Source organism: Macrosteles quadrilineatus, unplaced genomic scaffold (assembly GCF_028750875.1).
Source record: "Macrosteles quadrilineatus isolate MER2022 unplaced genomic scaffold, UCM_ALF_1.0 Scaffold_2__2_contigs__length_208266976, whole genome shotgun sequence".
NCBI classification, from domain to species: Eukaryota; Metazoa; Arthropoda; class Insecta; order Hemiptera; family Cicadellidae; genus Macrosteles; species Macrosteles quadrilineatus.
Genome location: NW_026542595.1, coordinates 172,427,771 through 172,453,506, shown reverse-complemented (window position 1 = coordinate 172,453,506; position 25,736 = coordinate 172,427,771).

Sequence of the window (25,736 nt, the reverse complement as noted above, 5' to 3'; positions counted from 1 at the left end):
GCAATCATCCCACACTGCTAATAATTGCAACACTCTTAGTTAGTGCTAGTAGTAAGTTAGGTTACAATTAATTATTTTCCCTATGACCGAATCAGTGTAACATCAGTCAGAATCAGACGACATTATTGACAACGACACGACACGACAACCAACGAAAAGAGTAATTTAGTGATGACAATTATTATTAAAACCATTAAAAATATAAAAAATAAGATATATCACTCGTTTATATTGGCAAAAGTATTAAATAAACAGTAATAAAGCTGAGGTTAATATAAGAATAGTTTTTCATGGATTAGAAACTCATTTCTCTCTCAAGTTTTATAATATAATACAAATTCTTATACATCAAACGATTTAATGAACTGGATCAAAGTCGAGTCGTTCTCTTTCTCTCTGTCACAAGTTAGTTGACAAAATTGTATGTCAGAAGCCAATCAATGAATCAATACACATCAGATTCAGAAGTAACAAAATTAAATATATAACACTACTGTAGTGTTATATAGTCAATGGTAACAGTCACCTGGACCTCGGAAAGTGCTTCAAGAGCTTTCTGAGCATGCGCTAGCTGAGGTGCCCGTGGGTACAGAACGTCACGTTATGTCTTAAAATGTAAACAAAATGACAATAATGGCGGAATGTTTTCTCATAAGGCCCATGTTAAATTTTCAAAAGTTTGTACTCATATTATGGCGAAAATAGATTTTTCCTGGCTATACCACTGGTCTAGAACTTATTTTTTGACACAGAACTTAGTTATTCCGTAAATATAAACGTTTTTGTTAGGGCCGATTCCCAGATTGAGTTGACAATTATTCAAACTTTACTCGTATTATACAGTATATATAGGATTGAAAACAAGCTGGAAGTCGTTATGAGAGGTTATCTTTATTTCGTTTTCTAGCTTTGTTTGTTAATTGGTTAATGATGCAACATGTGTACAAATATTGTTTACCACACAGGCAAAAAGTCACTTTTTAACCCTCGCTCAACCTCGGGTCAAAAAGAGTCACTAGTGATGAAATACACTATTTTTATATGTTATTCTGTTTTATAATAATGTTGGTTTTTACTAAAATAAAGCCAACTATTTGAAAATGGTTTCCTTACACTATTTCAAAAGTAGCAAACTAGTAGAAGTAAACGTTCTGAATTTTTAAAATTTGAAATAAAAAACTTTAAAATAACTTTCAATTAAGCCGTGAATGAAACAACTGGAAATAAGACAAAAAATAATCCATTCAATGTATAAAAAAACGTAATATCTGTAATGTGTATTCTCAATCACATTTTGAAGTAACTTTTCGAACCATTTTAATAAATATTGAATTAATGATTTTTATTTTAGCCATTCATTGAATACCAGCAGTTTGTTGAAACGTTATAAAATAGAAATCGGTTCAAGAATTGTTTGACTTTAATCAAAGAATTTCGCTGAGTCTGTTTGTAGCTCCCAGGTGTGCACGTGTTACTTGACTTCCCTTGGCTGCAGTGAAACAAACCGATATATCAATAATAGTTTACTGAGAGTATGTGGATAAATAATTGTGCAGTTATTTTTGGAAACACCTACACATTATAAATCTTATATCTCCAGTAGGATTATATCGTTTCTTCAAACGCAAACAATTTAGAAACATTGTAGCTATACATATATTTAAACCTTCAGACTCAGGCTACATATTGATTGATAATTGATGATTGATAAAACATGTTTCATTCTACTTAGAATAGTGGAAATATATATTAAAAAATATCCTTTTAATATTAGTTTAAGGGTCAACGGGTTTTGTTGTTACTTTTTGCTACACAAGTATAACGGCGAATGGAAAATGTAAGGTTTTTGAAAGACGTGTCCTTTCCTTTGCATATGTATTGATATTGATTTAATTTTGTGTCGATCCTCCGTAATTAGTCCTTAAAAGTGGATAAACTAAATTAATCATGAATGACGATGGCTAATGAAGTAATCAATCATAGTTTAATAAAACAGTTATTATTTATTTTGTAGTTAAATTTATTGCCCGCTGGATTCGTCGTTGCAATTGAACTTCCCGATTGACAAAAAACCTGTGAGTCATTGCACCAGGGCTATAAACATCGCAATCGATCAACCCCCATTAAGTTTTATTAGACATTCTATCCTCGTTTTAAATTTGTAGCCAGATTTTTTTTCAAAATCGTCGTAGTTGATGTGAGCCACCTACAGATTGCTCTGATCTAAATTACTAAATTCTGTCGAATGTGAATGAAAAAAGTGTGTTCACAAACTTAGGTCAAACTTAGGGAATGAATTATGGTGAGTTATAGCAACTGTTATGACCCATCAAATTGGTCAGCAACCAAAAATAACAAATAAAATAGAATGTTAGACACTAGTGCATTCTTTGACTGGCTCACACAACTACGTTCTTTTTTAATAGAAAATTAGTGACAGCTGGTCCATATAGATAGGATGTCATGAAAATATTTTTTTCTATATAACACTTTTCATTTCAACCCACATATCATTTTTAGGTTTATGATCAAACAGTCAAATTTTCTGAACATTTGATTATATGATTCATAATGTAACGTTTAATGATTGTGAACAGTTTTCATTGTAGGTTTACCTTTCAATTGCACATTTCACCATTAGTTCTATAAACAGTTGCAGGCGCGATGTTTGACGCATTTCCCCGCTACACGGATTGATGGGTATTTTCACTCGTTTACACATGATAGAACTCCCTTCTTCTCCCTTCCAAGTGCAACTGACATTCAATATTTGTTATTTTCAATCCATCTGTTGGAATAAATTTACTTGTATTAAACCATTCTTTTCAGTACAGTGTTCAATAGGTTTGTCAATCCTGCTTGGTTCAAATTCGAGTTGTAAGTTAAACAGCTGAACAAAAGATTCTACTTAAGGTTTTAAATAAAGCTACAAATAAAATAAAATGCATTATTATAATAATTATGGAACACAATTTTATAATTAATCAGCATGAACATAACTTCAACTCATAGTTTATTGGATAGTACTGCATAATCACAAATAACAACTGCATTAGATCAATTGCTTTTAAATATAATAATACAATGCACTTTATAAAAAATAATTTAAATTGTTGAACATATATACTTGGTATGCACTAGTTATGTAGAATTGAAAGAAATTGTATTTGTATTGTCACGTGAAACCCACCTTAAATTAAAACCTACCTAAAAATACTTTTTCAATTCCATTTCATATATCCACTTATTTTAATAGAGCTTCCAGAAGGTCATATTGTTTTATTTTTGATCTTTGCTCTGGGTTTAAACTTTAAATTTAAAATAAAAATCTACAAATAAATCATTTTGGTTTTCTCTTTCACTTACCAAGTTCTAAGAGGAAGGGCGTAGGTTTTTAAGGGTGAGGTAAGGTTGGTTTCTTTTAAAAATACTTTTGTAAAAAGATTTCAACTGAAGCACGTCCAATCTTTATTTGTACTTTAGTTTACTTTGTTCCTGACGAACAAAGTTTAGACAAGGAAAAGTTGAAGTTTTGTTCAGTAAACTGAGATTGATAATTGGACAACAGTTTATTTATCGTACATTTGTTTTTGTGAAACATGTAATTTTATTTGAGACATCATGTAAAATATACCTATCAAATCAATAGAAAAATAGCTCATTAAAATCATGATATTACATAAGTATATATTTATCTTAAATTTGATAACTAAAATAATTTTTTACATGTCTTTCTAGTTTAACGCCAGCAGAGTTTCTAACAATAGTTATGAACATTTTAATCGATGTCAAGTTCTTGACTATGCTATACATTATCTAAAAGACTATTGCGGATATTTTCTATCATAATAAGCATAAACAGATTTTACAACGTTTTGGAATCTACTTTACTATTTTCCCACACAAAAACCCTTCATTGAAATACCTATATGTATAATCAAATCCTAACATATAAATATGATTGGTAGTTTACGAAAATATTTTTCGGTTTACAATTTTTTTTCTTCTGCACTTATTAAAGATGTTCAGTTGAAAGAATTTTCTGTGTACAAGAATTGTGTAACCTTAAATTGCTAGCCTTAAAAACTAGTTAACCTACTTTTTAATCTTAACACTGTTAGAAATTTAACAAATTAAATTAATCTAATAACGTTTTTGAAATTAAATAATCTGTTACGTGAGTTGTTTATAATTAAGTATATAATTTATTCCGTTCCACTGTTACCTTTGCCAGAAATAACATTCTCATGTTTATGCCAGAACTTCATGCCTCACAGTAACATTAATGAACGCAAGACTTGAGTAAAATATTTAAACTAATTTCACTGTAAACTAGTTTATATAAAAGGTTTTACTTAAATATCCTTGGATATTAAACTATCATAATACTGTTTACAGCTATGTTTCACTTAATTTTTAAGCTAGAAAGATTTGCGAAAACATTTTTAACTATAAGTTATAATATTAGTTAGAATAACTAGTTGGCTAGTTATTGAACCATCGTTTTTACACCATTACGACAGTAACATTATCAATGCCGTACCACTTTTAAAATGGTAGAAACAAACAATGGAAAAACTGTAAGATATAACGTCAATGAAAAAGATAACAGTATTACCTCATAGTGAATTTCCTATTTCAGGTATCAGTACTTATAAGTTTTTGATTTTGAACGTAGAACCAAATTATACCATTACTTATCTAGTTATAATGACATCAGAAATATCATGTTTATTATTATATCATGACACCCTTGGGCTCCAAGACCTAAACAAACTGAGTTTCGTTGCTCACATCGATCAAGATGAAGCCATGTTTGCTCTTAGGGTCCACCGTCATCCACGGGGTCAAAGTAAACATCCTGATGGGGGTTTGGCTATACAGTAGGCATGTATAATCAAATATTGTATAAAGATTAAAATACCTGTTACTGCCTTGTGGTTCTGCTGCTCCTCTGTGTTGTGAATACATCATCATCAGCACAAAACTTGAAGACATTTAAATCATTGTTGAATTGGTCATGTCAATATTTACAATAATTTATTTTTGTAAAAAAATACAACCGACTTCAAACGCTCTAAAAAGAATGAAATAATTTCAATAAAGTTAACTTTTGTATTAGGCAAGCTCACGTATTTCAATTCGGCGCGGCTCTATGATACAAAATATAATATAATACAAATTATAATATAATACAATACTAATATAATATTTATAATATATTAATACATTATATAATATTATATAATATATAATACAATACTAATTTATAATATAATACAAATTCTTATACATCAAACGATTTAATGAACTGGATCAAAGTCGAGTCGTTCTCTTTCTCTCTGTCACAAGTTAGTTGACAAAATTGTATGTCAGAAGCCAATCAATGAATCAATACACATCAGATTCAGAAGTAACAACATTGACTATATAACACTACTGTAGTGTTATATAGTCAATGGTAACAGTCACCTGGACCTCGGAAAGTGCTTCAAGAGCTTTCTGAGCATGCGCTAGCTGAGGTGCATGTGGGTACAGAACGTCACGTTATGTCTTAAAATGTAAACAAAATGACAATAATGGCGGAATGTTTTCTCATAAGGCCCATGTTAAATTTTCAAAAGTTTGTACTCATATTATGGCGAAAATATATTTTTCCTGGCTATACCACTAGAACTTATTTTTTGACACAGAACTTAGTTATTCCGTAAATATAAACGTTTTTGTTAGGGCCGATTCCCAGATTGAGTTGACAATTATTCAAACTTTACTCGTATTATACAGTATATATAGGATTGAAAACAAGCTGGAAGTCGTTATGAGAGGTTATCTTTATTTCGTTTTCTAGCTTTGTTTGTTAATTGGTTAATGATGCAATATGTGTACAAATATTGTTTACCACACAGGCAAAAAGTCACTTTTTAACCCTCGCTCAACCTCGGGTCAAAAAGAGTCACTAGTGATGAAATACACTATTTTTATATGTTATTCTGTTTTATAATAATGTTGGTTTTTACTAAAATAAAGCCAACGATTTGAAAATGGTTTCCTTACACTATTTCAAAAGTAGCAAACTAGTAGAAGTAAACGTTCTGAATTTTTAAAATTTGAAATAAAAAACTTTAAAATAACTTTCAATTAAGCCGTGGATGAAACAACTGGAAATAAGACAAAAAATAATCCAGTCAATGTATAAAAAAACGTAATATCTGTAATGTGTATTCTCAATCACATTTTGAAGTAACTTTTCGAACCATTTTAATAAATATTGAATTAATGATTTTTATTTTAGCCATTCATTGAATACCAGCAGTTTGTTGAAACGTTATAAAATAGAAATCGGTTCAAGAATTGTTTGACTTTAATCAAAGAATTTCGCTAAGTCTGTTTGTAGCTCCCAGGTGTGCACGTGTTACTTGACTTCCATTGGCTGCAGTGAAAAAAACCGATATATCAATAATAGTTTACTGAGAGTATGTGGATAAATAATTGTGCAGTTATTTTTGGAAACACCTACACATTATAAATCTTATATCTCCAGTAGGATTATATCGTTTCTTCAAACGCAAACAATTTAGAAACATTGTAGCTATACATATATTTAAACCTTCAGACTCAGGCTACATATTGATTGATAATTAATTGATGATTGATAAAACATGTTTCATTCTACTTAGAATAGTGGAAATATATATTAAAAAATATCCTTTTAATATTAGTTTAAGGGTCAACGGGTTTTGTTGTTACTTTTTGCTACACAAGTATAACGGCGAATGGAAAATGTAAGGTTTTTGAAAGACGTGTCCTTTCCTTTGCATATGTATTGATATTGATTTAATTTTGTGTCGATCCTCCGTAATTAGTCCTTAAAAGTGGATAAACTAAATTAATCATGAATGACGATGGCTAATGAAGTAATCAATCATAGTTTAATAAAACAGTTATTATTTATTTTGTTGTTAAATTTAGTGCCCGCTGGATTCGTTGTTGCAATTGAACTTCCCGTTTGATAAAAACCTGTGAGTCATAAATATCGCAATCGATCAACCCCCATTAAATTTCATTAGACATTCCATCCTCATGTTAAATTTGTTGCCAGATTTTTTTCAAAATCGTCGTAGTTGATGTGAGCCACCTACAGATTGCGCTGATCTAAATTACTAAATTCTGTCGAATGTGAATGAAAAAAGTATGTTCACACTTTTTTACCGAGTCAAACTTAGGGAATGAATTATGGTGAGTTATAGTAACTGTTATGACCCATCAAATTGGTCAGCAACCAAAAATAACAAATAAAATAGAATGTTAGACACTAGTGCATTCTTTGACTGGCTCACACAACTACGTTCTTTTTTAATAGAAAATTAGTGACAGCTGGTCCATATAGATAGGATGTCATGAAAATATTTTTTTTCTATATAACACTTTTCATTTCAACCCACATATCATTTTTAGGTTTATGATCAAACAGTCAAATTTTCTGAACATTTGATTATATGATTCATAATGTAACGTTTAATGATTGCGAACAGTTTTCATTATAGGTTTATCTTTCAATTGCACATTTCACCATTAGTTCTATAAACAGTTGCAGGCGCGAGGTTTGACGCATTTCCCCGCTACACGGATTGGTGGGTATTTTCACTCGTTTACACATGATAGAACTCCCTTCTTCTCCCTTCCAAGTGCAACTGACATTCAATATTTGTTATTTTCAATCCATCTGTTGGAATAAATTTACTTGTATTAAACCATTCTTTTCAATACAGTGTTCAATAGGTTTGTCAATCCTGCTTGGTTCAAATTCGAGTTGTAAGTTAAACAGCTGAACAAAAGATTCTACTTAAGGTTTTAAATAAAGCTACAAATAAAATAAAATGCATTATTATAATAATTATGGAACACAATTTTATAATTAATCAGCATGAACATAACTTCAACTCATAGTTTATTGGATAGTACTGCATAATCACAAATAACAACTGCATTAGATCACTTGCTTTTAAAAATAATAATACAATGCACTTTAAGCTGGGTTTTCCTAGACGCGGAGTCGGCCAGCGGAGAGCGGACAACGGAGAGCGGACTCAGCTTGTCTTAGGTAATTTAATGTTACTGTTTTCCTAGCAGCGGAGCGGAATGCCATGTTAATTTCAATTCCGCTCTCCGTTGTCCGCTCTCCGCTGGCCGACTCCGCGTCTAGGAAAACCCAGCTTTATAAAACATAATTTAAATTGTTGAACATATATACTTGGTATGCACTAGTTATGTAGAATTGAAAGAAATTGTATTTTTATTGTCACGTGAAACCCACCTTAAATTAAAACCTACCTAAAAATACTTTTTCTATTCCATTTCATATATCCACTTATTTTAATAGAACTTCCAGAAGGTCATATTGTTTTATTTTTGATCTTTGCTCTGGGTTTAAACTTTAAATTTAAAATAAAAATCTACAAATAAATCATTTTGTTTTCTCTTTGGTTTTCTCTTTCACTTACCAAGTTCTAAGAGGAAGGGCGTAGGTTTTTAAGGGTGAGGTAAGGTTGGTTTCTTTTGAAAATACTTTTGTAAAAAGATTTCATCTGAAGCACGTCCAATCTTTATTTGTACTTTAGTTTACTTTGTTCCTGACGAACAAAGTTTAGACAAGGAAAAGTTGAAGTTTTGTTCAGTAAACTGAGATTGATAATTGGACAACAGTGTATTTATCGTACATTTGTTTTTGTGAAACATGTAATTTTATTTGAGATTGCATGTAAAATAGAAACATTTACAGATTTAAATTTAGAGATTGTATCAAATCAATAGAAAAATAGCTCATTAAAATCATGATATTACATAAGTATATATTTATCTTAAATTTGATAACTAAAACAATATTTACATGTCTTTCTAGTTTAACGCCAGCAGAGTTTGTAACAATAGTTATGAACATTTTAATCGATGTCAAGTTCTTAACTATGCTATACATTATCTAAAAGACTATTGCGGATATTTTCCATCATAATAAGCATAAACAGATTTCACAACGTTTTGGAATCTACTTTACTATTTTCCCACACAAATTCCCTTCATTGAAATACCGATATGTACTATAAAATCCTAACATATAGATATGATTGGTAGTTTACGAAAATATTTTTCCGTTTACAATTTTTTTCTTCTGTACTTATTAAAAAAGTTTAGTTGAAAGAATGTTCTGTGTACAAAAATTGTGTAACCTTAAATTGTTAGCCTTAAAAACTAGTTAACCTACTTTTTAACCTTAACACTGGTAGAAATTTAACAAATTAAATTAATCTTATAACGTTTTTTAAATTAAATAATCTGTTACGTGAGTTGTTAAGTATATAATTTATTCCGTTCCACTGTTACCTTTGCCAGAAATAACATTCTCATGTTTATGCCAGAACTTCATGCCTCACAGTAACATTAATGAACGCAAGACTTGAGTAAAATATTTACACTAATTTCACTGTAAACTAGTTTATATAAAAGGTTTTACTTAAATATCCTTGGATATTAAACTATCATAATACTGTTTACAGCTATTATGTTTCACTTATTTTTAAGCTAGAAAGATTTGCGAAAACATTTTTAACTATAAGTTATAATATTAGTTAGAATAACTAGTTGGCTAGTTATTGAACCATCGTTTTTACACCATTACGACAGTAACATTATCAATGCCGTACCACTTTTAAAATGGTAGAAACAAACAATGGAAAAACTGTAAGATATAACGTCAATGAAAAAGATAACAGTATTACCTCATAGTGAATTTCCTATTTCAGGTATCAGTACTTATAAGTTTTTGATTTTGAACGTAGAACCAAATTCTACCATTACTTATCTAGTTATAATGACATCAGAAGTATCATGTTTATTATTATATCATGACACCCTTGGGCTCCAAGACCTAAACAAACTGAGTTTCGTTGCTCACATCGATCAAGATGAAGCCATGTTTGCTCTTAGGGTCCACCGTCATCCACGGGGTCAAAGTAAACATCCTGATGGGGGTCTGGTTATACAGTAGGCATGTATAATCAAATATTGTATAAAGATTAAAATACCTGTTACTGCCTTGTGGTTCTGCTGCTCCTCTGTGTTGTGAATACATCATCATCAGCACAAAACTTGAAGACTTTTAAACTATTGTTGAATTGGTCGTGTCAATATTTACACAAAACACACAAACCATTAAAAAGGGGGCAAAAAACTGTAGGCCCACAAACACGAATGTATGCATGAAGATATTTTACCTCCTCTGCATAATACGAGATGCCAAGGAAGGCTGCATATTAATATTGTGATGGATTATGAGGCGACGTCGCTGTCAATATTACAGACTTGACAAGAACATCTTTCTTATTTTGAATCTTGATAGATTGCTGTTACATCGATGATGTTAAATCCTATAGTTACCTTTGTAAGGATACATCTTTTAAAAAGCTTAACTATTTGCCCCCTCGCTTCTAAAATATTCTCTAATGCATTTCAAACGTTTATGTACTAAAACTAAAAGAATGAACGGTAAATTAATCTTCATAAAGAATGCTAGATAACAAAAATTGCAAAACAAATTTTCAATGATTGGGTTAGTACATTTATGGTATATATAATATCATCATCATATGAACCAATTACTGTGGTAGTTAATCCATAAATTGACAATCACAGGTAGTCAGATTGCATTACTGCTGGATTATATAGCTTGTCATGATGATTTAATTACGCTTAGATGACTGTCAATTGTGATATATGATGTAAACAGCTATTATAAATTGTAAAACTAACTAAACAAAAGATGTTAAAATTAATTCAAACACATCCGTAGTACTTACGTTGAAAATAATGTGGGAACACTAGGATATTTTTCTTCTTCTGTTGATTACAAATTTACTTAGACTAATTCGGAAATTTATTTTTAAGCTTTTGAGTATTGTTTGAATAAATTTACTTGTTTATAACGAAATTATCGTCCCATTTATCCGAAAAATGTTAGGCTATTACGAACAAGTTGGACGAATTGTAATCTATTCTATAACCTCGTTTGTTAAACATTGGTGAGTTTGTAACTCGGACAATTCATCATTTTGGTCTCAAGACTAATGATGTCATCCCTGGCTGATATCAGAAACATTGTTTGATTGTTTCCTTCTGCAATACCATCCCTTCCGGTTCAGCTGTTGTCTTCAGCAGGTTTAAATCAGAAAATGTTGATAGTTGTTTATTGTGCTGACCAAAGATTTATGTTGACAAGTAAAAAAAACCCTTTATGGTAAATCATAAAGGGCTATATCTTTTAATCACAACTCGTTACCATCGAATATAACGCCATTCATTAGGTTAAGTACTGTATAGTTTTTCCAACTTATCACAAAACAAAAAAGATTAAAAAAACAAACTTTTTGACTAAGCATAACAGACAAATACCTGTATGGGCTTATTTTCATTCTAGATAGGTTGTAATAAGATGTGGATAACATCTTACAATAACAAAAGAAATTTCTTTTTAAGTGGAGAAGAAGCCCAAAATGCGTTTCATACCGTGTTTATGGCTATTTTTTTTTAAGGCTGAGCTGTTTTATAGATTAAGGCTTCTCTTGCATAATAATGTGCCATGGTCTTCACAAACATACCAGAGATGGCCATGGATGTGTTCATTAGACTGCTAATTTTAATAGAAGACCAGATCCAACAAAAAAGTCAACAAACAAATCTAGATAAGTATTCAAGCTCTTCAAGTTTCATGTCCCCCGAAAGGCCCTGTTAATGTATCATTTGATTAATTAATATCACAAAAAGTATATAAATTGTAAGAAGGATTAATAAGAAGCAAATATATTGCAGTTTACCTGTTTTGTAAAAGAGTGTTACACTATATAAAGTTAGTTTGTTTACTATATAAAGTAAACAATATATTGAAGCTATTCAACCGAAAAAAACTTAAGAATTTTGAAAAAACAGTTTTTAATAGATTTTTAAAGAATCCACATTTTCTTATCAATACATTATTGACCAGAGTGCTAGAAGTATCTAACAGAAACCAGGAGAGAATATGATTGGAAGAATCGTTAATTTTGTAGTTGTTAATTAAACTTGTAACACACTTGTCTTTTCACTTTGGTTGGTCGTGACGTATGTGATGGAATCAGTTGATAAGGTGAGCAAATGAACTTTGTTAATGTTGAAGACAAAGACTCAGTTGTCAAACCAATCAAGGGGAAGCAGGAAACTCTTTGACGACAAATTGAGTGAACCTCAGAATCTGACAACTTTCTGTGTTGAGGTCTTGAAATAGTGTAGCTAAACAAATTCCATTACTTATGTTAGAGGAATTAAATTGTTATTTGACAGTGTTTTACCAGGGTTTTTATAAATTGCCAGAGTGGAAAAGATGGTACCCAAATTCATTTTAGCTGTTGTCAAACACTTTTTAACACTTAATTAGCAGTCAGAGTAGCTTAAACCCAAATGTATAAAAATAAAACCAACCTATTTTTGAACAGGCAAGCAGACAGTAATGCATGTCCCTAGAAAGACATGTGATTGATAGACAAAGCAAATCAGCTGTGATATAATTGCGTCACCTCAATATGACTTGATGTATTGTTGTAGTATTGTTTACTCGGTGTACAGACGTTCGCACACACCCTTTAGGGGGTTGCTGAGAATATAAACATTTTGAATGAGTACATTTTTACTTGCATCATAACTAAGTTGTTCATTTATCAATTTAAAAAGAACATTTCAAAATTATGATACAACAACATTGAATATTACAAAATATTCAGGTTTAAAAGTCTTTATATTTTTTTACCCTAACAAAGAAGTTAAGGTTATATTTTACATTATACTTTCTATTAGTAAATGTATAATTTTGTGACATTAGACAAAGCTTTCAGTGCAGTGTTAATTACTACAATACTTTATTAATTTAAATAAAAAAATATTGTAAATGAAAGCAAAAAAATATTTGTAGGTGCTATTTAGGAGCACCCGGGTAAAAGCACCGAGAAGAAAAGCTTTATTATTCGCTATGTTTATTTTAGCCTATTTTATACAATACATTCAAATACAAAATCTTACCCAAAGAGATTGATGTTTGTGGAATACTTATCAAGACTAGTGCTGTATCTTGGTTGAGAGGTTACTGGGAACTAAGATCAATGCAATCTGGAGGGATGACTTTAGATTTGTCAACAAGATATTCCTCATTAGTAGCATTGATTGCTGTATCCAATGTTTGATTTTCATCTATAGTTTAGGTTTGAAATGTGGGTGTTATAAAATACTTTTTTGGGACAATTTCTATACTTATTTAAATATTGAAAGACTGCAGTAACTAAAGAATTGATAATCAATCAATCTTCTGTGCATTTGCATCTTTCTTCCGTTAGCTACTGAAGTAAACCGCCCTTTAGCTCCATGCATATTTTTCAATTCTGGGAAGGTTTTCCCAGAGAGACATATTTTGTTTTATTTTATGATTAGTAGAAACTGTTTTATATTACAGCTGCTATAAAATGGTTTAAAATCAAAATATTGGACTACATAGATAATAGCCATTTTCGGTTGGTGGAATTTGAATCCTAGAATATAAACCTCTCCTTAAACCATAAGACTGCCTCGTCCTAAATTATCTATAAAACACCTTCGAACTATTTAAAAAACCTTTTTACTTCTGAAAAAGCGGAAACGTACTTTTTACTGTAATTTAAAAATCAAATGTTAGGGCGTGAGTTTGTACCAAGGATAAACTGTTCTAAATACAACTCGAGGGATCTAAAGTTGGAGAGATCAGACGCTCATTGTGGAGACAAAGGGGTTTTCCTTTATTGTTATTGCTTAATGCCTCACCAAGACATAGTCTGAGAGGAATCTGAAACAATATGTCAACTAAACCGACTAACATTTAAAAGTTTGAATTAAGTTATTGATATTCGTATTGGAAACTAGACTGTGCATTATAAATCTCATTTACTAACATCTGTCTGTAAGCTTTAAAGTTTTATAGTTATTTTTATAGTTTCATGTTTGTAAGTTCTTCTGTAAATTGTTACTGAAAGGTTACCTGATAAACGCATATTCAGGACTTAATATCCTGCAAAAAACTTAAAAATAATCAGCAATTACACTTAAATTCAAAGGGTAAAAAGATAAATTTTCCCCCATAAAATGCTCTAAAATACTCTAAGCACATGCTTTTAAGTGCACCCTCCAGACAGTCTGAATATCTTCAAACATGAATACAGGAATATGAAATTCTCAGTGTGAAATTTCAATTATCATTCTCAGACGTTAATGAAGAAAGGCGTTAAGGGATGATAGCTGTTGGCATTAGAGGAGGGGATGAAAAGCTCAGCTTGTATCGAGGGTGGCAATATGATGTATGATGTGGTGATAACACACTAGCCAGTCACCAAAAATACCTTCATATTAAGTTTTAAAATTTTGCCTTCATCATTATGCTATCAGGTAGTTTATTCCTAATAAGAAATAGGAGACGTCCCGTGCGTGGATTGCGCCTTTTAATGGGGTTCAAAACTCTCCGAAGCAAAATGAATACAGTTCAATACCCATTTTGATCAGGTATTATGTGAATAGAACCACTAATTTACAATATTTTAAATTTCAGAACACTATAAAGAATGATTTAACCCACATTAACCTGGTCACAGTTTTCAAAAATTAGCCAATTTAAACATTTTCAAAAAATGTTTAGTCTATTGGGGAGGTCTATGATCTGACTGTGGTTAAACATTCAACTGAACATCTGTTAGATTACAATTCACATCAAAACCGCTATTAAGAATGTTAATCAGCATAACTGGATCTTTGCAAATGGACTCTAGATATAAATAAATCATTAAAGGGCGAAGGCCTAAAGGGAATAACTCTTCGTAGGTGCACTAGATCACATGCTTTAATGACCACTCAATTGTAAAAATCAGATACGTAGGACAGCTGAATAAGGAGTGTAACAGAGAAACCCGCTTATAAAGTATCTATATATTTAATAGGCAAGCATGTTTCTTTAAAACCTTTTTTCTCAGCTCGTGTGAATCGTAGGGAAAATCTACGCATACCGTTGGAAAGCTATTTTCCTGTAGGTGTGCAGAATCCCTTTATAAATTTAAATAGGCTCAAAGATAAGCACAAAAAATTAGTTTAAAAATTTGAAAAAATTAACATGGATCTTATGCGTTGCTATGCTGGTTACGAAATAACAACGAAATATAAACATAAAATCAAAACAAATGGAGGAAACTCCAATCACATGTTTTATTTACAGTGTGGGGTGAAAATAGATAAGTGAGTACATTACGTATTTTTGGTCGAGTTTCGACCACTGGACGACCTCTCGTATAGATAAATGCATACTGAATTGGCCCCTTAGAGCCAAACATATTTTGGATCTATATTATGTTAGTTAATTGTTAGTTAGAAACGCGTTTTTAGTTAATCAGCCAAAATAATTTAAACTGAATTAAAGTTTACGTGTCTTAAAATAGTTGACAGTAACACACTTAAATTAAACTAGTTGAGGTGATTCCTAAAAGAATATTTATACTTTTCCTATAAATGGTATTGTTTATACATTTATTTATAAAAATCATCCCCAGGTTTACTAACAAGTTTAATGGGCTACTAATGAAGGCTTTGAGTGTAAGATGCTTTGAGCGGACATCATCTGTAGGCTTTGAATAATTATATTCAAAGCAGTGAGTCTCTATTGCTTGTCCCTTGGATGGTAATTCAACCCGTTTCATCTGACAAACACATTCATCGATATTTACTAGGGAGGGGAGGTGACATTGAATTATTTTTAGCTATTTACTCCATTTCAATGGAAAGTTTTAAAGTTTCTACTTTTGCCCAACCATGTATAACGTCGTAGTTAAAAGTATTATCTTTAAGAAATATTTTGAAAACAATCTTCCGTAAAAAATATTAGCTTTTTGTATTACCCTACCTCAAGGCAGGCCTGTATAAAAATTCAATGTTTTAAATACATTTTACATCAAACGAAACAATAAACAAAACATGTCATTGTCAAAACAACAAAGGCTGACACAACACATAGAGATGACCCAAAGTCACGATATAAGCTAACCAGACAGATTAACTTGTGTCATGTCGTGTGACACACGCTGTGTCATGTTAAGTACTGTTCACATTCAGAGGACAAAGGTTATACTTAAATAACGCTAGTTGTCAATTGTAATTTGCTTTGCACACGCCTTTTCACACAAAAATAAAATAAAAATAAATGCTGTGAGGGTAATTTTGGGGAATAGATATCTTTGCGAGTTTTGAAAACAGCTCCGTAACTAGATGAAATGCTTCCAAAACAAATTTGATTCATAATAAAATAATTGGATTAATATGGCTATGAAAAAATAACAAACCGCAAAAATATGATTCATAGAAATTCGTTTGTTCAAAACACGAATGCAAATTTTAAAATTCGTCATCTTGTGTAGAACTTAAAAAGTGGGGTTTTGAACTTCATTAATTGTTATTTATATATAATTAACTAACACCAAAGATTTTATAAAAATGCAGTAATTTACAATTTAACTATGCAGTTAGTTTAATTGGTTCTCTTTCACAAGTAGAGCAACCAAAACGTTGGTGAACAGGTAATCTCTGTGGTTTATTAGATTTTTGTATCTCTAACATCCTTGCCACCAAGACTGATTTTCGAATATATAATAGGTTAATTACCTTAGTCCGTCTTCAGTCTTAAATTAATTTAGGGATGACTAATTTCGGGTCATAGACCCATTATCAAATCATTGCCAATATCAAATTGGATTCTTATGCTGAACTGTAATTACGTGTTGATAAAGACATGAAATGTCGGATTTATGAAAAAACATATTTGATGTTGGACAAAGATTTGATAATTTGTCTTTGACCCGAAACTAGTCGTCCCTAGAATAATTTAAAACTAAAGACGGGCTAAGATACGTAACCTATTATATATTTGTATCTCTGTTTAAATATATACATCCAAAAGAATTTAATCAGACTAACAATATAGTTTTCAAATAAACCTTTCTAACATTCAAGGTAAAAGGGTGCCAATAATTACTTATAGAACAACATAATGTACTATTCAGTATATATGACGTAAAAAATCATATTTGGTAAAAGTTTGTTTCTACGATTTATAACGTAACTTATTGTTGATCGGTTGAGAACAGTTTTCAAAATGATAGGTTACCTTTCAATTTCACACTTCACTAACACTTCTTCAAACAGTTGCAGGTGCGATGTGTGATGCATTAAACGCTATACGGATTGATACGTATTTTCACTCGTTTACACATTATAGAACTTTCTTTTCCCTCCCTTCTTGGTGCAACTGACATTCGACATTTGTCTTTTCCAATTTATTCACACGAATAGATTGATATGTCTGAAACATTCTTGCCCAAACAGGGTTTTCAATAGGCCGTTAATCCTGTTTGGGTAAAAATTTCTATTGAAAATTAATTGTTTAAACTATTCTATACTCCAAGACCAAGTGTTGATGGTTGTAATTATTTATTATTTAATTTTTAATTGAATTAGTTGCAATCTGTTGTTTCTGTTTTAAATGTGTTTTATAAATTAATATCAAAATTATATGTACGAGAAAACATTTATTCGATCCTAAGAGAATTTTTGCGATGTCCACATTCCCTACAGTTTTCATATTATGTCAGATAGTTGAATAAAATCAAAATTGTGTACTTAAAGTAATGTCATGTTAAGCAATCTTTGGTAATTCTGAGCAATTACTTGGTCAACCCCAATTTTTTTCATACTTTACTACGGTCATCAGGGGCCTATTGCATAAAACTACAAGTACAAGTTTACAAATTTACAGTTTACAGGTCCCTGTAATTACAATTTAACAGTTACAGGTGTTGCTAGAATAATTTGTATACTTGTAAGAACAAGTACAAAAATTGTAAACAGCTGATTACAATTTTACAATAAAATTACACATATGTCATTCGAATTTCCCATATAGGGAATAAGCTATTACCGTAGGTCTTATGGTAAGACCTAGACCCGGGAACGATTTACTTTTTCGATTTGAGGCCAAAAACACCATCCGACCAAATTCATATATATTTGTGTGTGTGTGTCCGTTAGCGCGATAACTCGAGCAAAAATTATTTGATTTTGATGAAATTTTGTACAAAGGTGTAAACCTACGTTTAGTTGGTTTATTCGTACGAGTTCGCGAACCAGCATGATCGGACCATGGGAACGGGGTTTTATGGGGGGTTTTATGGGGTAAAAAAATGGTTTTCTAATTTTTGACCCTCAAAACACAACATTTCTCAATTTCTCTCTATACCTTTTTAAAGAGCTAAAAAAAAAATAGTTTTGTCAATCAAAGTATTTTTGTACGGTTATTGGTAACGGAGAAAATAAAAAAAACTGTAATTTTTTTAATTCACATGTTTTTCTTATGGAGAATGTTGTAAGTTTTTGTAGTTTGCTTGTTTATTGATGTATTTTGATCAAACTTGGACAATTTATTTGTTTTATACTAAGCTATTAATATTTTACTGAAAAATACACTATTAGTTGCCTTGTAGCAGCAAACCTACTTACTCGTTAAACCTGTTGTTTAAATAGATTTAGGCAAATTGAAAATCAATTTAGACAAATAGAAATTCGCTAGATCGGCAGGGTTATTTATAAATAAAACATACAAGCTCCCACTAAAACACTAACACACACACTAAACACACTTATTATATTTAGTGTTTCGTTTATTAAATTAATGTTAGTCAATAGTTAACTAATTTGTTTAGTGATCATAAATGCTATAGTTCTTATTTGACTATGTCATGATCACTTTACTATAACATTATGAAAATATTATAGTTGTTTAGTTTTAAGTTTCAGTTTGAAGGTTTTGGATCAGAAAAATCATCACTATTCCACATCTTTGTCTTAAAAAGAATAACTTGTACAATAGCAACAAAGGTTTACAGGCCAAAAAAGCTAGGTAAAAAAATCTTACATTTCTACAGGTAAATGTAAAATTGTAATAATTTTATTGTAAATACAAGTCTACACACCTGTAAAATTGTTAAAAAATTTGGGTTTTTGAGTAGTTGTTACAAGTCTGTAGCTTGTAGTTCATGCAACACCTGTAATTACAATTTCTGAAGAATTCTTCAGAAATTTGCCTGTAAACTTGTAAAATTGTAAAATTGTAGTTTTATGATGTTCTTAGAAAACAAGAAACATATAATTTAAGCCCCGCAAGGTTAAGTTAGGTTAGGTTAGGTTAGGTTAAGTTAGGTTATGCATTAACCTAACCTAACCTAACCTAACTTAACCTTGCGGTGTTCTGTTGCGATGGTTCCCCGTTGTAAACTTCACCGAAAGCCCGAAACAAACGGTGTAGACTCGATTCTATTCCAACAGTTAAACATGTGTTTTTTTTTTTTCATTTAACGTCATCGACCCGCCACATTGTGGACACTCTTTGGTACGTTGCAAAACGCTGTGATCGTTTAAATATAGTGTTAACTTTTCCTGATCTTCACTTAAAACCGTGAAACTAAGTAACGTGTTTCACCCGTCCAATAAAAAAGGATTATCGGAGGAACCACTAGCCATAGCCATAACGGTACTGTCACAACTGGCCTTCGCGTGTCTCTCGCAAACCACTGTTATCGCATGGAATTTGAAAGTTCTTATCGCTCTGCAACCTGTACGATGGCCTTGCGGGGCTTAAATTATATGTTTCTTGTTTTCTAAGAACATCCTGATGACCATAGTAAAGTATGAAAAAAATTGGGGTTGACCAAGTAATTGCTCAGAATTACCCAATCTTTGATAAAACTCTGATCCAAACTAAGATAAACCAACAATACAGTAGTCAATCAATATACAGATCAGCTGTACTGTGTAGCATTCCTAGAAGCAATCCAATCATAACATCTATACAATGGTATTGATGTTGCATGATAGATTGATAGATTATGATCCTTTACCATACCTAGTAATGTGATATTGTGCTTTAGAGTAAGTAATATACTTGCATACACCAACCTCAATCTTATATGATAAGTTCGAACATGGGTTCTCGGTAGGTTCTATTTTCATCGTCCATCATAAATACAAACATAATTATTTTAAACTAACCCTTTTTAGAAGATAATTTCTACAGGCTTAAGCTTATATTATCAGCTACCTTTCTAAATAGTAATTTAATGCATGTAATTTTCAAAATATTATTTACTATGAAATGTTTTAAATTATGGTAAGAATTTATTATTAATTAATAAATAAAGTACAAAAAGTAAGCCAGCCAAGAAACAATAATAACTATTTAATCAAAAGTTCATTATAGTAAAATTATAAGATATCATAACATTATATTAGATTAGTTATAATTAGATCAACAGATAACCTAACTATCACGACCGTTAAACTAGGATGAAGAGTTAAAGGCTCAGACCAATGATGTATGACCTCTAATATCTGCTGCCAAATCTACCCTCCATTAAGCGTTTCGCCCTATCATAACCTCACTTATAACATGACTTTGAATTTTTGGTTGCTATGGAAAACTATAGTATTTGTATATAGATATCTATATATTATTTGAAACTGTTTTTCTTTGTCACAGCTAATTTGAGAGAACGGCTGGGCGTAGAAACTCGGTAGAGGTGTCTAAAGATAGTTAATGTACAAATGTATAAGATTACCTTCAGAGCAAAAATAACATACATGATTAATCAATTATTTAATTTGCTATTGCGATTGTGTTTGATATTTGAGCCATCCACAACTATTATTTTCAAATAAATTAAACATATTTATTGAATAAAACCATATTTCAATATCCAATTTCCCACTTTAATTAATAACTTCGATGTATGTTGAAATGATATTGTACTGGCGTATAGTAATTCACAATTATATTTCCAAATCATCACTTATGCATAAGGAAGTCCCGGAACAGTTATAATTGCTAAACATGTGTTTCCAATTTAAGCTATGCTCTTACAGATTATAAGCTTTGAATTAATTACTATAATGAGATGGATTAAATGTATAACTAGTCATGCATAATTATGCTGTTGATAAATTTTAATAAACAAAGATACTTAATATTTTTGCATAGAGTTGATTTAGCATATAAATAAAACAAAAATATAACACCCTAAACTGATTTTTTACGATCTATTGCGTATGGCAAATTAAATTAAATGCATATTACAGCCATTGGTAAGATAATAATTGATGTGTTGGAATTGCGTACTAGATATGTTTAAAGAGAATAAGAAATCGCAATAGAAGTTTTTTATTGTTTACAATTTTTATAATACTTTCATTGGGAATGAACGACCAGAACAAACTACGAAAAAAATTCAAACTAATAAATTTAAAGACTTTTTTGTTTGTTTGGTGTTAAATGGTATTCGTTTTTTCTATCACAGGGCGGAACAGCTTTGAACCAAGGAAGGTAGCGAAGGGAAGCTGTGTTAAATCAACCGCAGGGAGAGCCAATGCCTATGTAATATGTTTGTCAACCACCCTTGCTGTACTACCCTGTATGGACACAGGGTGATAAACTATTTACAACGTTCGAGGTCGCATTAGTTTTACTCTCAAGATTGGTAATTGAATTCAATACCTAGAAAACTTTAGAAATTAAATCAACTCAATTAATTAATAATATAATTATTTTAAAAACTTAAAAAAATAGTGGTCTGTTATGTAACTCATGTAAGTGATGATTAATTTCAATAGGACGCTCCAATGAGGGGAGTGTCCAATCGAAATTGCTCACATTTACCATCTTTTATCTATTTACCGTCTTGTGAGTCAACAGTACAAGTTTAAATATATTATTGCAAGTATTATTTGACGTATTTTTTGTACTTTCAGGTATTTTTAACAAGCCGACTAAGCTAACTTACTTCCTATTTCTGAAACTTAATAATGCCGAACGAAGAACAACAAGCTAATGTTGTTGAACAAACTTGCTTGTAAACTTCAAAATATACATTTCGCTCTGTATAACAAGCTTTTCCTTACGGTGAGGCATCTGTTAGGTATTATTTCTTCTTCCTTCTCCTCAAGTCGAATAAAAAGAGAATATTATAGTCTTTTCCAATTCACAAAACATAATATATAATTACTGTAATTTGTTAACTACTAAATCCAACTAGAGTATCAAATTCATTTCCAGCAGCCTAGTTTACCTAATAGTCAATTATGCATACCATATTTTGCAATTTAAACGTCGAGAATTTCACAATAGCTGTGAATACTCAATTCAAAACAGCTGTTCCTTGATATATATTTAACATGCCAATTCTCGACCCATGCATAAGGTCAGCATTTGTAGTTGGGGATGAGCCAACTACCCAGACAACGTGTTAGGTGAGGGCAATACGGTAGAGATTTGGGGTCAAAAGTTAATATTGTGTGATATGTTGATTTGTACTGAATACACAGCCATGACATATATCGTTAACCTGATGAAATATGCCTTGCTTTCGTGCTAGGGTGACGAGTTCGTTCAACGGTACATCCTTAAGGATATGTATGTGGTTAGATTTCCTTTAGAGTCATTATAAATGTAATAATGTCACTGATGTGGGGGAGCGAGCTGGTATTGTGGTTAGAGCGCGGGACTTTGGTCCCTGAGGTCTCGGGTTCAAATCCCGCCAAATCCCCAATGGATTTTATCCAAGCGATAATGCCACCACCCCTAGGTCTAGGCTGAAGTAATGTGAAAAACAGTCCGAGGATCGTGCCTAGCGTCCTAGGACAAAATAAAATGTCACTGTTGTACAAACCAAAGATTCTATATTATGGATAAAGTACCTCCTACCTTAAAGATATTGCAATAAATGAAACAATTCGTTTGGTATGAAGCAGCTTATAATCTTGGAAAATCTGAAATCCTCGTCAGTACTGTATTTTAGTGATTTTCCTCTAAAAATTAAGTAGTTATTTATTTTTGCTTTGATCTTTTTTTTAATTCAAACTATAGTTGGCGTTTGACTTATAATTGTAATTAAAACGAATTGAAATATTGTTTAGCTTTAGTCTGGGTTTCATATGTTTTAATAAATACTTAAGTTTTAAGTATTATTTTAAGTTTATAAGTTTTTTTTTTTTTTTATAATAAGTTTTAATATTGTATGTAGCCTAAATATTCATAGAAATTAGACACATCTTATTGCCCTAGCTTGTAAATTCAGAATAAATAATTTATATTTCAATTTATACAAAATTTATAATCTTACTTTGTTAGTCAGAGATTATTTACATCATTGACCAATTCTCGGCGATCGTTTTGACAAGCAGCTGGTAAACTAAATTTAACTTAATGCACAAAAATACATGACAAAGCAGGCATATTCATACGATGGCGCAGTATGAGGCTGTCAATATTACAGGCTTGACAAGAACATCTTTCTTATTTGAAATCTTGATGGATAGCTGTGCCTTCGTTGATGTTTAAAGCCAAACCTCAACCTGGTTAAAATGTGTTTGTAAAAGACTATTTAACCAAGTTATAGAATTATTCGTGTAGTGTGGTATCACAATAGATTTGAATAGATATATTACTCATACCTAAATCATAAAATTTTTTAAGAAACTAAACTACAGTACTGAATTCCCTACATAGAAAAATAGAAACGATGGGTAAATCACGATCGAACTTTTAAAACCTAACAGAGCGTAAAGGATACACTCAATGGGAATGGGGGGTCATAAATTTGAAGGTACACTATTTGACAGCAGTACGATATATGACATGTAATATTTACTGCAAAAGTAACCTTAAACCGTAAAATGGTGGAGGATTTTTATTGCAAAGCTGACATTCAAAATGTTTAGATAGAACCAAAATTTAAATTAATTTCAAATAATATATGACACAATTTATAAATATTGTATTTTGAAATTACGTACTTTTTACTAACCAATGTTGATACTTTGACAACTCCAGGCCCAGAGGGAAAGGAGGCAGGGAAGTTGTTAAATCGACCTCAAGAGGAGCAAATGCCTATATAATATGTTTGTCAGCCACCTTTGCTGTACTCTGGCTGGACAGAGGGTGGAAATATATTTTGGTGAGGATCAAAGTCACTGAGAAATTTGAAATGTTTAATAAGTGGTTTTACCACTTTATCATCATAATTGTGTTATTGTTGTTATGGTTTGTAATTGGAAAGGAATCACAATTCTATTTACCCACATATATCTCGTTTTCAGTGTATGTAAAGTAAAAAGAAACCTATACTTTTCTTCTCTGGGGAAAACTTTTGGACCAGCTTTGTGTGAAGTTTGTTTGGTTGTGTAATAGAGCCTTAGAAACGTGAGTAGTTCTTGCGGATTATAGTTATATCGAGTCGTTAAAAAATTTCCAGTTAAAGTATAGCAAAGGTGGTTTCAAACACGAGAAAGAGCTATAAGCTGAGTAGTTTTTAAAAGTTAAAATATGTCGGCTCGTAATAGAATGTTTATATAACTCTATCTTGTTAGTGCGATATTTACTAGTTTTGTTCTCCCTAGTATAGCAAGCTTTGTCAATTGATATTCTTTATCAACATTGATCTCTGTTAACTGTTAACTCTATTAGTTAATATCTGTGGGGGAGCAATCTGGTCTATTGGTAGAGCGTGGGACTTCAATCCCTCTATTGGGTATATTTTCAACACAATAATATGTTTTAAAACACCCTCATAGTTCTTAAATAGTGATAAGCCAAGGCCTTTTTACATAAAAATTGTATTACCCTAATTAGTATTAATCTAATATAGAATAGCACTTGTACATTTACATGAGAATTTAAATAATTGTATTTACAATAGCTTCGTATTATTTTAAAACAACTTATTGTAAACACGGTAGTGTTTGTTTTGCTGACAAACAGTTCTCAGTCCGCCACGTTGTTTGGTTGACATCAGCAGTTTTCACTTCGGTGCGATATCATTGAACAGATCGGTGTGTTGATATTAACATGCGATTATGTCGCAGTGTATGTGTTTAGTAGAACCGAAAAACATGGAGTAAAAATTAATTTCTTCAAACAGAGCGTGCAATTATTTTACTGTTAGCATAATTTATGAGTGCCATGGTAGAGTGATTGAATTCAAATATATTTTTATTGAAGTACTAGCTGTACCCGCGGGCTTTGCCCCGTTTTACTTCATAAGTATTCGCATGGCTCATTCACGTCCTGGTTGAAGTTCGTTCGCTACGCTCACTCACCTTTAGGTTGGTGCTCGTTCGCTGCACTCACTTGCCTTCAGGTTAGCTCGTTCGCTACGCTAACTCGCCTTCAGGTTGAAGTTCGTTCGCTACGCTCACTCACCTTTTGGTTGGAAATTAGCTATTGTCATAAATAAAAAAAATAATAGTGCTGCACCCTGTTGGTAATCCTTGTAACTTTTATGCTATTGAACATCATAGAACAGAACCAACTTGTTTAATTGAAACAGCTGTTAAGATTCATTAATTCCTTTTAAATACGAAAAATCATAAGGTTAACATGGGGAACTACAGAGCCACTGGGGCGGAGCCCGAAAGGATTTTTGGGATAAGAATTTGCTTTAATGTTAATCGGGAATGTGAGCTATCATCATGCCAAATTTCAGCCCAATCCGTCCAGTAGTTTATGCGTGATTGAGCAACAAACACACACACAAACTCACAAACTTTCAGATTTATAA